This window comes from Lissotriton vulgaris, chromosome 2_1, assembly GCF_964263255.1.
Source record: "Lissotriton vulgaris chromosome 2_1, aLisVul1.2, whole genome shotgun sequence".
In the NCBI taxonomy this organism is placed as follows: domain Eukaryota; kingdom Metazoa; phylum Chordata; class Amphibia; order Caudata; family Salamandridae; genus Lissotriton; species Lissotriton vulgaris.
Genome location: NC_141687.1, coordinates 221,932,009 through 221,945,617, shown reverse-complemented (window position 1 = coordinate 221,945,617; position 13,609 = coordinate 221,932,009). Strand labels below are relative to the sequence as shown.

Below are 13,609 nucleotides of genomic sequence, written 5' to 3'. Positions count from 1 at the left end.
ACCTGAAACGTTCCAAAGAGAAACTATGCACTCTCCCACTAACGGCATGATAAGGCCTCCTTCAAAGCAGAGCCAAAAGTGTAGGAAATTTCCGCTTTCTCATGAACTATCAATACCACTGGTATTTTGCAAGACCTAATAACTGGTGGCCTCAGTATTACAAGGTGGCAGGAAATGATCCACTTCTGAGTCCTCATCCTCCATGTGGCCATAGTCCTTACGTTCCATTACCAAGGCTTCTGAATCTAAAACCAAAATCTCCTCTAAGAGTGTAAACATCTGGACACTCAGGTAGTGCTCACAATATTATTCATTGTTAAAATTTGCCATGACCACCTTCTTTATCACACGGATGATCATCTCTCCGACTGCACTTTTTTCAGTGCCAAAGACACCTGTGGACATGACTGACTTGAAAAACAATGTAGAGGGGCCTGAACGAATGGGGATGGTGCCCTTGCCATTTTAGACTTTGCCAGCTCTGACTGGAAACTAGTTGGCACCTAAGGCAGAGTCGCCAACCCTGCAGGAAACAACCTCTATCCTTGAGGAGCAGCCCGGGGTTTCTAGGGCTGTCCTGAAAAAACATATAGCATCGCAAGCCAGAAGGACTTGACCAGAGTGAGGTCAGCTGATGGGCGGAGGAACTCCATACTCATCCTTTTAGGTGACGGAGGTCAGTGGCGTCACCAGACAATGAGGAAGATTCGGACACCAGGAACCATCCGGGGAACAGGTCACTTCCTTGAGGAACAAATAGACTTTCCCTTCCTATGACATGCTTTTTTTGTGGGTAGGTCTCTCAAGAGAATGTTTCTTGAAGGTGCCTTCCTTACCTTTTGAGCAATGCAAAACAATGGGGAAACTCAAAAGCCACTGGACCTCGGTTATAGACAGTACAAAAAGAAGTCACAGTGGAGATACAGTAATCATTGAGATCAACATCACCTTGAATAAATCAATTATGCAATTTAATTATAGTTCAATGTATTTACATCAGCATTTTGATTCGCAAAACATCCAAATACTTGTACTAAGATAATCCAAAGAGAGAGAAATTAGTGCTCAAGGACCTGTTTAGGTGAGGGTTATAAGGGAAGAACAAGCATTTGCAATGCAATAGGTCTCGCATTAGGAAAGTTTGAGCTATTGGTATTGTAAATGACAATTTTTCTATTTATGTGTTGGTTTTGAAAATAGCGAGATTAATAGGGGATTCCGGAGTTGGGAGCACACCGCTGACCTCTTCCGCCGTATCGCCCCTCTGCATCATGGTCTGTGCAGTTCAAGTATTTTCACGAACAGTTCAAAGTTCAAATTTCCAAAGTATTTCACCTCAATCGGTGCAAGTAAGTACTTGTATTATGATCATCTATAGACACGAGCCTAGCTCGTGTTTTGGGATTGATTCCCTCATCAGTAGAGATAGTTCCGGGGTTGCATAACAGGTCGCCAAACATCCGTCACGGGCCTCGTTGCCCCTCTGGCGCGCAGGTGCATCTCCAACAAGCACGTCAGCTTACATGGCTACCGGGAGCCAAGAAAAAGGGGATTCCGGAGTTGGGAGCACACCGCTGACCTCTTCCGCCGTATCGCCCCACTGCATCATGGTCTGTGCAGTTCAAGTATTTTTAAGAACAGTTCAAAGTTAAAATTTCCAAAGTATTTCACCTCAATCGGTGCAAGTAAGTACTTGTATTATGATCATCTCTAGACACGAGCCTAGCTTGTGTTTCGGGATTGATTCCCTCATCATTAGTGATAGTTCCGGGGTTGCAGAACAGGTCGCCAAACATCCGTCACGGGCCTCGTTGCCCCTCTGGCGCGCAGGTGCATCTCCAACAAGCTCGTCAGCTTACATGGCTACCGGGAGCCAAGAAAAAGCGAAATTAATAGCTTTGTCATTTACAATGCCAATAGTTTTAACTTTCGCAAACGTGACACCTATAGCATTTGTAATGCAATATGTGTTGTATTTACATGACTTAGATGTATTAATATTACAAATAACAATGGCTTTTTTTTTCTAATAATTAATACTTAAATAAAAGTTATTGTAATTTATAATGGCAATAGCTTAAACTTTTGTAAATAACTTTTGGGAAGATTATGTTCAGTGTATTTTATTGTGATAAATCCAAGAACAGAAGTGAATTATTAACATCTTTTTGTGACATTTGTAATAAAGCTTGAAACATTGAGAGAACATATTGGAACCAGTTGTTGTTGAATGGTTGCACAGAGTGATGCTGTGGCGGTCAGTGGTGCTGAGTGATGCTGTGGCCTTCAGTGGGGCTGAGTGATGCTGTGGCCTTCAGTGGGGCTGAGTGATGTTGTGGCATTCAGTGGTGCTGAGTGATGTTGTGGCGTGCTGTGGCGTTGAGTGGTGGGAGTGATGCTGTGGCATTGAGTGATGCTGTGGCGTTGAGTGATGCTGTGGCGTTGAGTGATGCTGTGGCGTTGAGTGATGCTGTGGGGTTGAGTGATGCAGTGGCGTGGAGGGATGCTGTGGCGTGGAGGGATGCTGTGGCGTGGAGGGATGCTGTGGCGTGGAGGGATGCTGTGGCGTTGAGGGATGCTGTGGCGTTGAGGGATGCTGAGTGGTGCTGTGGCGTTGAGTGGTGCTGTGGCATTGAGGGGTGCTGTGGCATTCAGTGGGACTGAGTGATTATGTGGCGTTGAGTGATGCTGTGGCGTTGAGTGATGCTGTGGCGTTGAGTGATACTGAGGCGTTGAGTGATGCTGTGGTGTTGAGTGATGCTGTGGCGTTGAGTGATGCTGTGGCGTTGAGTGATGCTATGGCGTTGAGTGATGCTGTGGTGTTGAGTGGTGCTGTGGTGTTGAGTGGTGCTGTGGTGGGGAGTGGTGCTGTGGTGTTGAGTGGTGCTGTGGCGTTGAGTGGTGCTGTGGCGTTGAGTGGTGCTGTGGCGTTGAGTGGTGCTGCTTTGGCGTGGAGTGGTGCTGCTTTGGCGTTGAGGATGAGAGGGACAAAGGGAGGTAGAAAAAAAATGAAAGGAACAGAAGGGAGGAGGGGCCAATCGAGAAAGAAGGTGGGGAAACTGGGCACGAGGAAGTAGGAGAGAGGGAGAGAAATAGAAGCGAGAGAGCGAGCAGGCACAGAGAGGGGAAGGGGCAGAGAAAAACGTGTTATTTAAGTAAATAAAGCGGATTAAACATCATTTCACAGCGTCTAAATCACGAACCTTTAACCTGGATTAGCATTTGGCAGCAGGTCAGCACTAAAAGAAAAGGAAGTCCGTGTGGACAGAGGAGAAACACATGCATGAATAAAGTGAGAGAAAGGATAGAAAGAGAGTAGAGTGACAAGATAGAGAAACAGGGAGGAGGGGAGACGTTTAGAGAAAAAATAAATGAGGAGGAGAGGGACAAAGGGAGGTAGAAAAAAAATGAATGGAACAGAGTCACAGCGCCTGGACGCCTCAGGGCAACTGTAGCGCTTTATACATTTTATTTTCATTTCATTCATTTTTTCATTTCATTTCATTTCAGAAGGGTGGAGGGGCCAATCGAGAAAGAAGGTGGGGAAACAGGGCACGAGGAAGTAGGAGTGAGGGAGAGAAATAGAGGCGAGAGAGCGAGCAGGCACAGAGAGGGGAAGGGGCAGAGAAAAACGTGTGTTACTTAAGTAAATAAAGCTGATTAAACATCATTTCCCAGCGTCTAAATCACGAACCTTTAACCCGGATTAGCATTTGGCAGCAGGTCAGCACTAAAAGAAAAGGGTGAAAAGTAGCCAGCAGAGGAAAGGCAGCGCTGGGCAACCATACCAGCATCCCGATTCACGGCCGCCTCATAACAGCCACGGCACCTCTTTTAATCTAGAGTCCCAGTTGCAAGGTAAAGCTTTATAGTTTTTAAAAAAAACGGAGGGGACGGAAAGAATATGCAAGAGGCAGAGGGAGCAAAAGGTGTTGAATGAGAGCAGGATGAACAGAGTGACTCCACGAAAGAGCAGAGGAAGACAGAATAAAAGGAAGGGAAATTGAAAGAAACAGATAATCATAGCAAGTTATACAAGTAGGCGAGTCTGAGACAGGGGAATGAAAGGAACAGGAGTAGGGAAATGGAGGTATGAATGAACAAGGCAGTAATGAGAAGGAGTCGAAGATGTGATTGGGCAGTAGATTGAAGGAACAACCTCTTGGCATTGCTAAGTGGGGGGCGGGAGAGCAGGGGGAGCGAGCGAGTGGGAGGGAACAAGCATATGGCGAGCAGCGGGGGAGCAGCTTACGAGCGCATTCCATTGAAGGCAGGCTGATGTGTTTCACGTGCACGTGCGTCTCACACGGGTGGAGCACATGAACTGCACGTATTCCGCATTGAAAAATCCCCTTAACGTTGGTTGTTCCACTTCTATATGTCTCGACATCTGCAATGCGCAAGCGCATTGGAAGAGGTCGAGACCTAAAAAGGATAATGTGCAATATTTACACCGTAGATTGACAATGACCTGTCCAGCCACATTGTGGGCTACATATACATGAGAAATCACAGAATTGCAAAGACACATTAAATCAATTGCTGTTGTCTATACGTGGAAGTAACCCTGGTAAAGGTACGAAAATAAGACCGTTGACGTTTCGTCCCCAATAATAGATGAAGGGAAGTTTAGTCCTTAAGATAGGTTCTTCATCAGGTCGTGAGGAGATACATTTATTCCACCTGAAAAGTTTGGATGGATACACTCGCAGTGGTGGGCCTGTAAGCTCCTATATTAGGGAGGCTAGTGCTCTCATATGAATTGCGACTATAAAAGTGTCGGCATATGATCTCGTCGATCTTTGGTGTGGAGGAGAAATTTATTCTCAATTAATCGGAAGCAGCCGTGTGCTCCAGGAAAAGGAATTAATCCCAAGCGATCTCCATGCACGTTTGAGGAATCCAACTCTCTGAAGCCATAAAACATTTGGCCTCCCGCTTCCATATGGCCTTAGGGGACAGGGAGGCACAATAGTTGGGTGCTGTGACAGTTTCCCAACCCAGGTACAGTTGCCATGGGGGTCTTAAAGGCAACTTATTGCAGTATTGTCTGCAGGGCTTGAAACTTGAAGTCCTTTCAGGAGACAATTAACCAATTTGGTATTGAACAGCTATGGAATTTGTTGGAGAGATACGGACCACGTTGACAAAGCATGGAAAAACAGGAACTGACATCAGTAGGCTAATTTGCAGACCCTGGTGATATCACGTCCAAGGCAGATTTGTGTGCGGGAAGTTACTTGCAGGAGAGGCAGGTTTTAGAACCAGTCTGAAGCAGGGAATAAGCATTTGTAATGTGATGACTCTGGAGGAAGAGGTGTCCATCAAAATAGGTGAACGCAGATTGAATGATAGGGGTTTCCTAATGTAATTGTAAAAGAAAAGTTCAATAGACAACTTAATTTGGCACACTATTGCCTGTGCGATCCAGGGCCAAATTGGAGATAAAGAGGCTCAGTTGTTTTGTTTTTCACACCTAAGGGTAACTCTAAGGTAGAGGTGCTACTGCAAGTTAAGGCTATGAAGAGCAATACAGTTCTGGGCCTGATGGGGTTGTCCTTCTACAAAGTGTTTGGTGAGCTTCTCCTGAAACTGGACTGTTTCATTTTATTAGTGACATGAACTATGACTCAGTCCCTGGGTAAGGTAGTTCGATCGGTCATTTCTAAACAGCTTAAAGAACCTAGTTTGTGTGCCTCAGAGACCTATCATTGATGCCAAGCTGTATGCCAGAGTTCTACTAAACAGGATGGAGAAAACCATGGCTGAAATAATGCGACAGGCCCAGGTTGGCTTTATTCCTGGAAGGCACGCTGTAGGGCCACCAATTTTCTTGATAATGCTGTGAGGCATACCATCAGATAGACATTGGTCTCACTGGATGTAGAGAAAGCCTTTGACTAAATCTGTTCTTTCAAAATATTTTGCAGAGGTCTGGATTTGGTTCTGGGTTTGTGAAGACAACCCTGAATTTATGCTTGCCTAGGTTTTTTAAAAACTATTTTTAATTTACATTTCTTTATTGATTTTGCAGAAATCAGTATCATAGTACAAACATGTATTCTGTCAAGCAGTTATCCATGCCATAACTAAGTGCTCCATCAAACAACAAATGGCTTACAGTTTATATGTTCAACACAAATGCTTGCCCAAGTTGAAAGTGAAGCTGTATGGATTCCTGTCTCAGTAGATCCAAGAGGGGATGAGACAGGACTGCGTGCTCCCCCTGGTTGTTCGCTACTTCACTTGAGCCACTAGCACAGAGAACCACTGAGTTAACCACATCGCTGCTGCACATTTTCCCCTCCGGTGCTGAAGACTTCAGATTTACATCGTTTCATGACGAGCTCAGCTCGTCATCAGCACAGCTCCACTGTGCCTCATGACGAGCTGAGCTCGTCATGAGCATGGAAAGGGTTAACAAACATTAAGTGCATACAAAAACTGCACTTATAGAACACAAGATTTTTCATGTTTGGGATGCTATCTTGATCACAATGGTCAACCCATGTGACTGAGACATGTAATGGGTGATTTGGAATATTTAGGTGGCATCTGGTTTTAAAGTCAATTTAAAAACAAATGCCATAAATGTGATGCTTGGTGGAGAGCATCAGAGGACCCTGGAGGAGAATAATCCACTTAAATACCTGGGGTGTAGATTACGAAGGATTCAACCTCATTCTACATGGATAATTATCCAGTTTTATTCTACCGAAAACAGGAAGATGTTAGAATCTTGAGACATTTAGAGGTTTCCTACATAGGGTGTATCACATAGGTCAGAATTAATATCTTACCCAGTTCCCTATACCTATGCCAGGTGTTACTTATTGCTGCACCAATGGAAGCTTAAAGCAGCTACAAAAGACAATGTAGTTCGTAAGGAATTCCCTTACCATTAGGGTAGACGCCTAGTACTAATGGAGACAAGGAAGGAAAGGGCAGTGAGTTGGGCAGTCTGGATCTGGTTAGATGCTACAAACTTGTTCAGTTTTGGAAACTTATTTAGTGACTCAACCCATGATTAACTTTGAAAACTCCGAAGAATGCTATGTCTGAGAATCGCTGATGATCGATTGCTTGGCTCTCAAGATTAAAATATGCCATTGTTTGAAAACCTGATTATCAAATCCACTGGTCAGGTGCAAAATCTACTTGGTTTGCCTCTGGGCCTGATGTTCATTCTAGTACTATGCATTCCCACTAATGATAATATCAACTTTTCTCCTGTGTATAAAAGATTGAAGGTAGTAAATTCGGAAAATGGGAATCTGCATAAATCACGCTTCTACTGAAAGGAGAACATTATTTAATTTCTGTAATCCTATGTGGAAATGAAGTACTGTAACGCTTTGAGTTCCACCAATAGCTAATGAACTCAGTTATGCAGAAAGCCCTGATCAGATTTTGATTTGACATTTATATAGGGCAAAATAACTACTTCCTGAAAAGTGTCCTGGCGCTCAAGGAAGAGCGACACCTAGTTCGAACAGCAGGCTCAGCGCATCCACCAACTGAGGTGATGAGAGCTAGGACCATGCTTCTTCTCATGGATTTAGGAATAAAAAGGAGGATCATTTTGATCACAAGAAGTAGTCTAAAACCTGTAGGACATATAGATCTAACATGTAGATCCAAATTCAAGTTTTTATCCACTATGATTCCCAGATTGCATGCATTCATAGGGCAGTGGTATTGTTCTTAAATTTTTTGCCCACCCCCGAGCTGATCACACAGAATTGGGACTTAAGACTACCACTTCTGTTTTGTCTCCATTAAGGGTCAGCGAGTTGGTTTCCATCATGCTACCTACTTCATATAGAACGTTGTTAAGCTTAGAAGCGGCCGCCTCAGTCGTCCCATCGAGTCTGACATAAGCTGAGTGTTGTTAGCATAGGTTTAAAAAAACGGGATCCAAAAGAATTCTATTAACTGTGCCAATGGGATCATGTACAGGTTGAAAAGGCTTGGGCTCAAAACAGATCCTTGTGGAAGTCCTTGGAAAATTTGTTTGGGAAATTATCTAAATTCACATAACCTTGCTGTCTGAGAGGCGTCTGATAAAAAGGCATTGAACCATTTAAGCACTTTTCCCCCAGTGCACAGTCTGTCCTATGTTTGTAGAGTATCTGTTTTAAAAGCTCATATTCTTTTCACGGGGTCTGTGGGGAATGATTTCAGACTTTTTTAGTTGCTAGATACGACAAAGGCATTTCGCCCCCAATCCTATACGTCAAGTCATTAGCTGATGTGAGGACAAATTTAGAGAACATTAGACAAACCATTGATTTGTATGCCAACAAAGAGTCAGCATGCATATTACTATACAAATGGTATCTCATCCCTGCAAAAATTTAAATCTTGAAAAATGGTTTAACATTCGAATGCTGGTGGGGTTATGCAGGACCGGGGGATTTACCTGCACATACAGTGGTAAGGCCCCTAAGATGGTCAAGTTTTTGGAGGGGGTGGCGCACTTAATACAAATGGTGGTAAGGTTACTCCAACTGGAATGTGAGGCAATTTTATTGGGAGCTCTGAACAACAGCCCTTTTGTCACATAACGAGGGTCGAGATTATTTTCTGGTTAACAGTGAATACTAGTTAATGCTACAGGCCCCAGCGAGTAGAGAAATGTGTTGATCTCCGAAAAAAGTATGTTGGAAACAGCATACATCTCATGTACAAGGATCTGAGATAAGTTTGGAGGGCAACATTACAGGGCCTATGCATGTTGTGCTAAACTTACAAAAACAAACAGCACAAAAACAGACTATTGAAACGTGACTATGTAATCCAAGTGGTGTGAGAGAGAGAGGATAGGTGGGCCAGAACGAACTATAGAGGATACACCAGGCAGAAGGGCGTTCACAGTCGTAGTGTTCTTGAATTTATTATCATCCCTACAGTTCTTTGTGCTTTCACCAATGCCTACGGTCTATTTCCTTCTCAGTTCTGAATATCTTGGAGCATTCTGGTGGGCACTAAATACGGATGCATCCTAATATGGGCGCATCCTTAAGACACTAGAAATCCATGAACATTTGAACACAATAGACTCGTGCACTCCTTGGCACTAACTAGGGTTGACAACAATTTTTAGAAATTATAAAAGTTACCATCCCAAGTGCTAGAGATTACTTCTAACCCACAACTTCAGAACTCTATGGGGCACTACAGATATTTAATATCGTACACTGCAGCATGCCCCTTGCACTCACAGGCACTGCAGTTTGCAATTCTTCTACGTTACCGTTTACTACATTGCCAGGTAAGGGACGGCTTCACTCACAGATACTGGGGTACTAAAGACGGCAGTAATACAGAGTTTACAAATGTTGTATTGGCCTATGCAGACCATTGCATTGTACGAAGGGGCGGGGGGTCCATCTATGAAATTACCAATAATACAAATATAAACAACAATGCACAGAATACGCACAAAAGTGCAGGGCTGCAGACAGTGTCCTTAATAATATGGGGGGACATGGCCATCACAAATCGATTTGTGTTTATGTGGCCTCTGCTGAAATCACCTGAAGCACAACAAGAGCACACAGCACTTATAACAAAGCACAGCGAAAACATATTTAAAAATTTATTTTTTTAAATTTTAAATCGACAACAATTTTAATTGTTTTTTTTATGAAATATGTTTGAAAGCAAAAAGTATACTGTTGCTGCACAGCTTCATGTCATAACTGAAGTTTGGTGGATTCGTAAGTACTCAGTCCATAGAAAATTGGCGGCACACACTAGATCCGATTTCACGAATGCCATTTTGTACACAAAAGGAAAACTATCTATTAACACAATAAAAGATTTCTGACCAGGAATTCTGCCGTATGGCGGACCACCTTCAAAGTCCAGGGAATTGACCTAGCTAGTACACCTGTGCCTAGCTAGGGGGGCATTTGGACAGCCTGACGCCGCCGTGAGGGAAACGGCTCCAGGCAAACTCACCAGCGGACCAGCGGACTACCGGTCCCAGCAGCCCCGGAGAGGGCGTGACACACTTCTCCCCGCGCCCGGAGGCGCCACAAAAGCTCCGAGCGCCGAGAGCTCCTGGGGGGCATTTGGACAGCCTGACGCCGCCGTGAGGGAAACGGCTCCAGGCAAACTCACCAGCGGACCAGCGGACTACCGGTCCCAGCAGCCCCGGAGAGGGCGTGACACACTTCTCCCCGCGCCCGGAGGCGCCACAAAAGCTCCGAGCGCCGAGAGCTCCTGGGGGGCATTTGGACAGCCTGACGCCGCCGTGAGGGAAACGGCTCCAGGCAAACTCACCAGCGGACCAGCGGACTACCGGTCCCAGCAGCCCCGGAGAGGGCGTGACACACTTCTCCCCGCGCCCGGAGGCGCCACAAAAGCTCCGAGCGCCGAGAGCTCCTGGGGGGCATTTGGACAGCCTGACGCCGCCGTGAGGGAAACGGCTCCAGGCAAACTCACCAGCGGACCAGCGGACTACCGGTCCCAGCAGCCCCGGAGAGGGCGTGACACACTTCTCCCCGCGCCCGGAGGCGCCACAAAAGCTCCGAGCGCCGAGAGCTCCTGGGGGGCATTTGGACAGCCTGACGCCGCCGTGAGGGAAACGGCTCCAGGCAAACTCACCAGCGGACCAGCGGACTACCGGTCCCAGCAGCCCCGGAGAGGGCGTGACACACTTCTCCCCGCGCCCGGAGGCGCCACAAAAGCTCCGAGCGCCGAGAGCTCCTGGGGGGCATTTGGACAGCCTGACGCCGCCGTGAGGGAAACGGCTCCAGGCAAACTCACCAGCGGACCAGCGGACTACCGGTCCCAGCAGCCCCGGAGAGGGCGTGACACACTTCTCCCCGCGCCCGGAGGCGCCACAAAAGCTCCGAGCGCCGAGAGCTCCTGGGGGGCATTTGGACAGCCTGACGCCGCCGTGAGGGAAACGGCTCCAGGCAAACTCACCAGCGGACCAGCGGACTACCGGTCCCAGCAGCCCCGGAGAGGGCGTGACACACTTCTCCCCGCGCCCGGAGGCGCCACAAAAGCTCCGAGCGCCGAGAGCTCCTGGGGGGCATTTGGACAGCCTGACGCCGCCGTGAGGGAAACGGCTCCAGGCAAACTCACCAGCGGACCAGCGGACTACCGGTCCCAGCAGCCCCGGAGAGGGCGTGACACACTTCTCCCCGCGCCCGGAGGCGCCACAAAAGCTCCGAGCGCCGAGAGCTCCTGGGGGGCATTTGGACAGCCTGACGCCGCCGTGAGGGAAACGGCTCCAGGCAAACTCACCAGCGGACCAGCGGACTACCGGTCCCAGCAGCCCCGGAGAGGGCGTGACACACTTCTCCCCGCGCCCGGAGGCGCCACAAAAGCTCCGAGCGCCGAGAGCTCCTGGGGGGCATTTGGACAGCCTGACGCCGCCGTGAGGGAAACGGCTCCAGGCAAACTCACCAGCGGACCAGCGGACTACCGGTCCCAGCAGCCCCGGAGAGGGCGTGACACACTTCTCCCCGCGCCCGGAGGCGCCACAAAAGCTCCGAGCGCCGAGAGCTCCTGGGGGGCATTTGGACAGCCTGACGCCGCCGTGAGGGAAACGGCTCCAGGCAAACTCACCAGCGGACCAGCGGACTACCGGTCCCAGCAGCCCCGGAGAGGGCGTGACACACTTCTCCCCGCGCCCGGAGGCGCCACAAAAGCTCCGAGCGCCGAGAGCTCCTGGGGGGCATTTGGACAGCCTGACGCCGCCGTGAGGGAAACGGCTCCAGGCAAACTCACCAGCGGACCAGCGGACTACCGGTCCCAGCAGCCCCGGAGAGGGCGTGACACACTTCTCCCCGCGCCCGGAGGCGCCACAAAAGCTCCGAGCGCCGAGAGCTCCTGGGGGGCATTTGGACAGCCTGACGCCGCCGTGAGGGAAACGGCTCCAGGCAAACTCACCAGCGGACCAGCGGACTACCGGTCCCAGCAGCCCCGGAGAGGGCGTGACACACTTCTCCCCGCGCCCGGAGGCGCCACAAAAGCTCCGAGCGCCGAGAGCTCCTGGGGGGCATTTGGACAGCCTGACGCCGCCGTGAGGGAAACGGCTCCAGGCAAACTCACCAGCGGACCAGCGGACTACCGGTCCCAGCAGCCCCGGAGAGGGCGTGACACACTTCTCCCCGCGCCCGGAGGCGCCACAAAAGCTCCGAGCGCCGAGAGCTCCTGGGGGGCATTTGGACAGCCTGACGCCGCCGTGAGGGAAACGGCTCCAGGCAAACTCACCAGCGGACCAGCGGACTACCGGTCCCAGCAGCCCCGGAGAGGGCGTGACACACTTCTCCCCGCGCCCGGAGGCGCCACAAAAGCTCCGAGCGCCGAGAGCTCCTGGGGGGCATTTGGACAGCCTGACGCCGCCGTGAGGGAAACGGCTCCAGGCAAACTCACCAGCGGACCAGCGGACTACCGGTCCCAGCAGCCCCGGAGAGGGCGTGACACACTTCTCCCCGCGCCCGGAGGCGCCACAAAAGCTCCGAGCGCCGAGAGCTCCTGGGGGGCATTTGGACAGCCTGACGCCGCCGTGAGGGAAACGGCTCCAGGCAAACTCACCAGCGGACCAGCGGACTACCGGTCCCAGCAGCCCCGGAGAGGGCGTGACACACTTCTCCCCGCGCCCGGAGGCGCCACAAAAGCTCCGAGCGCCGAGAGCTCCTGGGGGGCATTTGGACAGCCTGACGCCGCCGTGAGGGAAACGGCTCCAGGCAAACTCACCAGCGGACCAGCGGACTACCGGTCCCAGCAGCCCCGGAGAGGGCGTGACACACTTCTCCCCGCGCCCGGAGGCGCCACAAAAGCTCCGAGCGCCGAGAGCTCCTGGGGGGCATTTGGACAGCCTGACGCCGCCGTGAGGGAAACGGCTCCAGGCAAACTCACCAGCGGACCAGCGGACTACCGGTCCCAGCAGCCCCGGAGAGGGCGTGACACACTTCTCCCCGCGCCCGGAGGCGCCACAAAAGCTCCGAGCGCCGAGAGCTCCTGGGGGGCATTTGGACAGCCTGACGCCGCCGTGAGGGAAACGGCTCCAGGCAAACTCACCAGCGGACCAGCGGACTACCGGTCCCAGCAGCCCCGGAGAGGGCGTGACACACTTCTCCCCGCGCCCGGAGGCGCCACAAAAGCTCCGAGCGCCGAGAGCTCCTGGGGGGCATTTGGACAGCCTGACGCCGCCGTGAGGGAAACGGCTCCAGGCAAACTCACCAGCGGACCAGCGGACTACCGGTCCCAGCAGCCCCGGAGAGGGCGTGACACACTTCTCCCCGCGCCCGGAGGCGCCACAAAAGCTCCGAGCGCCGAGAGCTCCTGGGGGGCATTTGGACAGCCTGACGCCGCCGTGAGGGAAACGGCTCCAGGCAAACTCACCAGCGGACCAGCGGACTACCGGTCCCAGCAGCCCCGGAGAGGGCGTGACACACTTCTCCCCGCGCCCGGAGGCGCCACAAAAGCTCCGAGCGCCGAGAGCTCCTGGGGGGCATTTGGACAGCCTGACGCCGCCGTGAGGGAAACGGCTCCAGGCAAACTCACCAGCGGACCAGCGGACTACCGGTCCCAGCAGCCCCGGAGAGGGCGTGACACACTTCTCCCCGCGCCCGGAGGCGCCACA

General features: G+C 50.5%; 1 protein-coding gene across 1 annotated transcript in view; it reads right to left on the bottom strand.

The window, feature by feature from the left end:
- Positions 1–9,592: 9,592 nt before the first annotated feature.
- Positions 9,593–13,609, bottom strand: part of PRKRIP1 (PRKR interacting protein 1) — a 172,628-nt gene continuing 168,611 nt past the window's right edge. The window contains exon 8 of the mRNA XM_086954789.1: positions 9,593–9,901. The gene's annotated coding sequence lies outside the window, so the exon portion shown is untranslated. The remainder of the gene's footprint in view (positions 9,902–13,609) is intronic.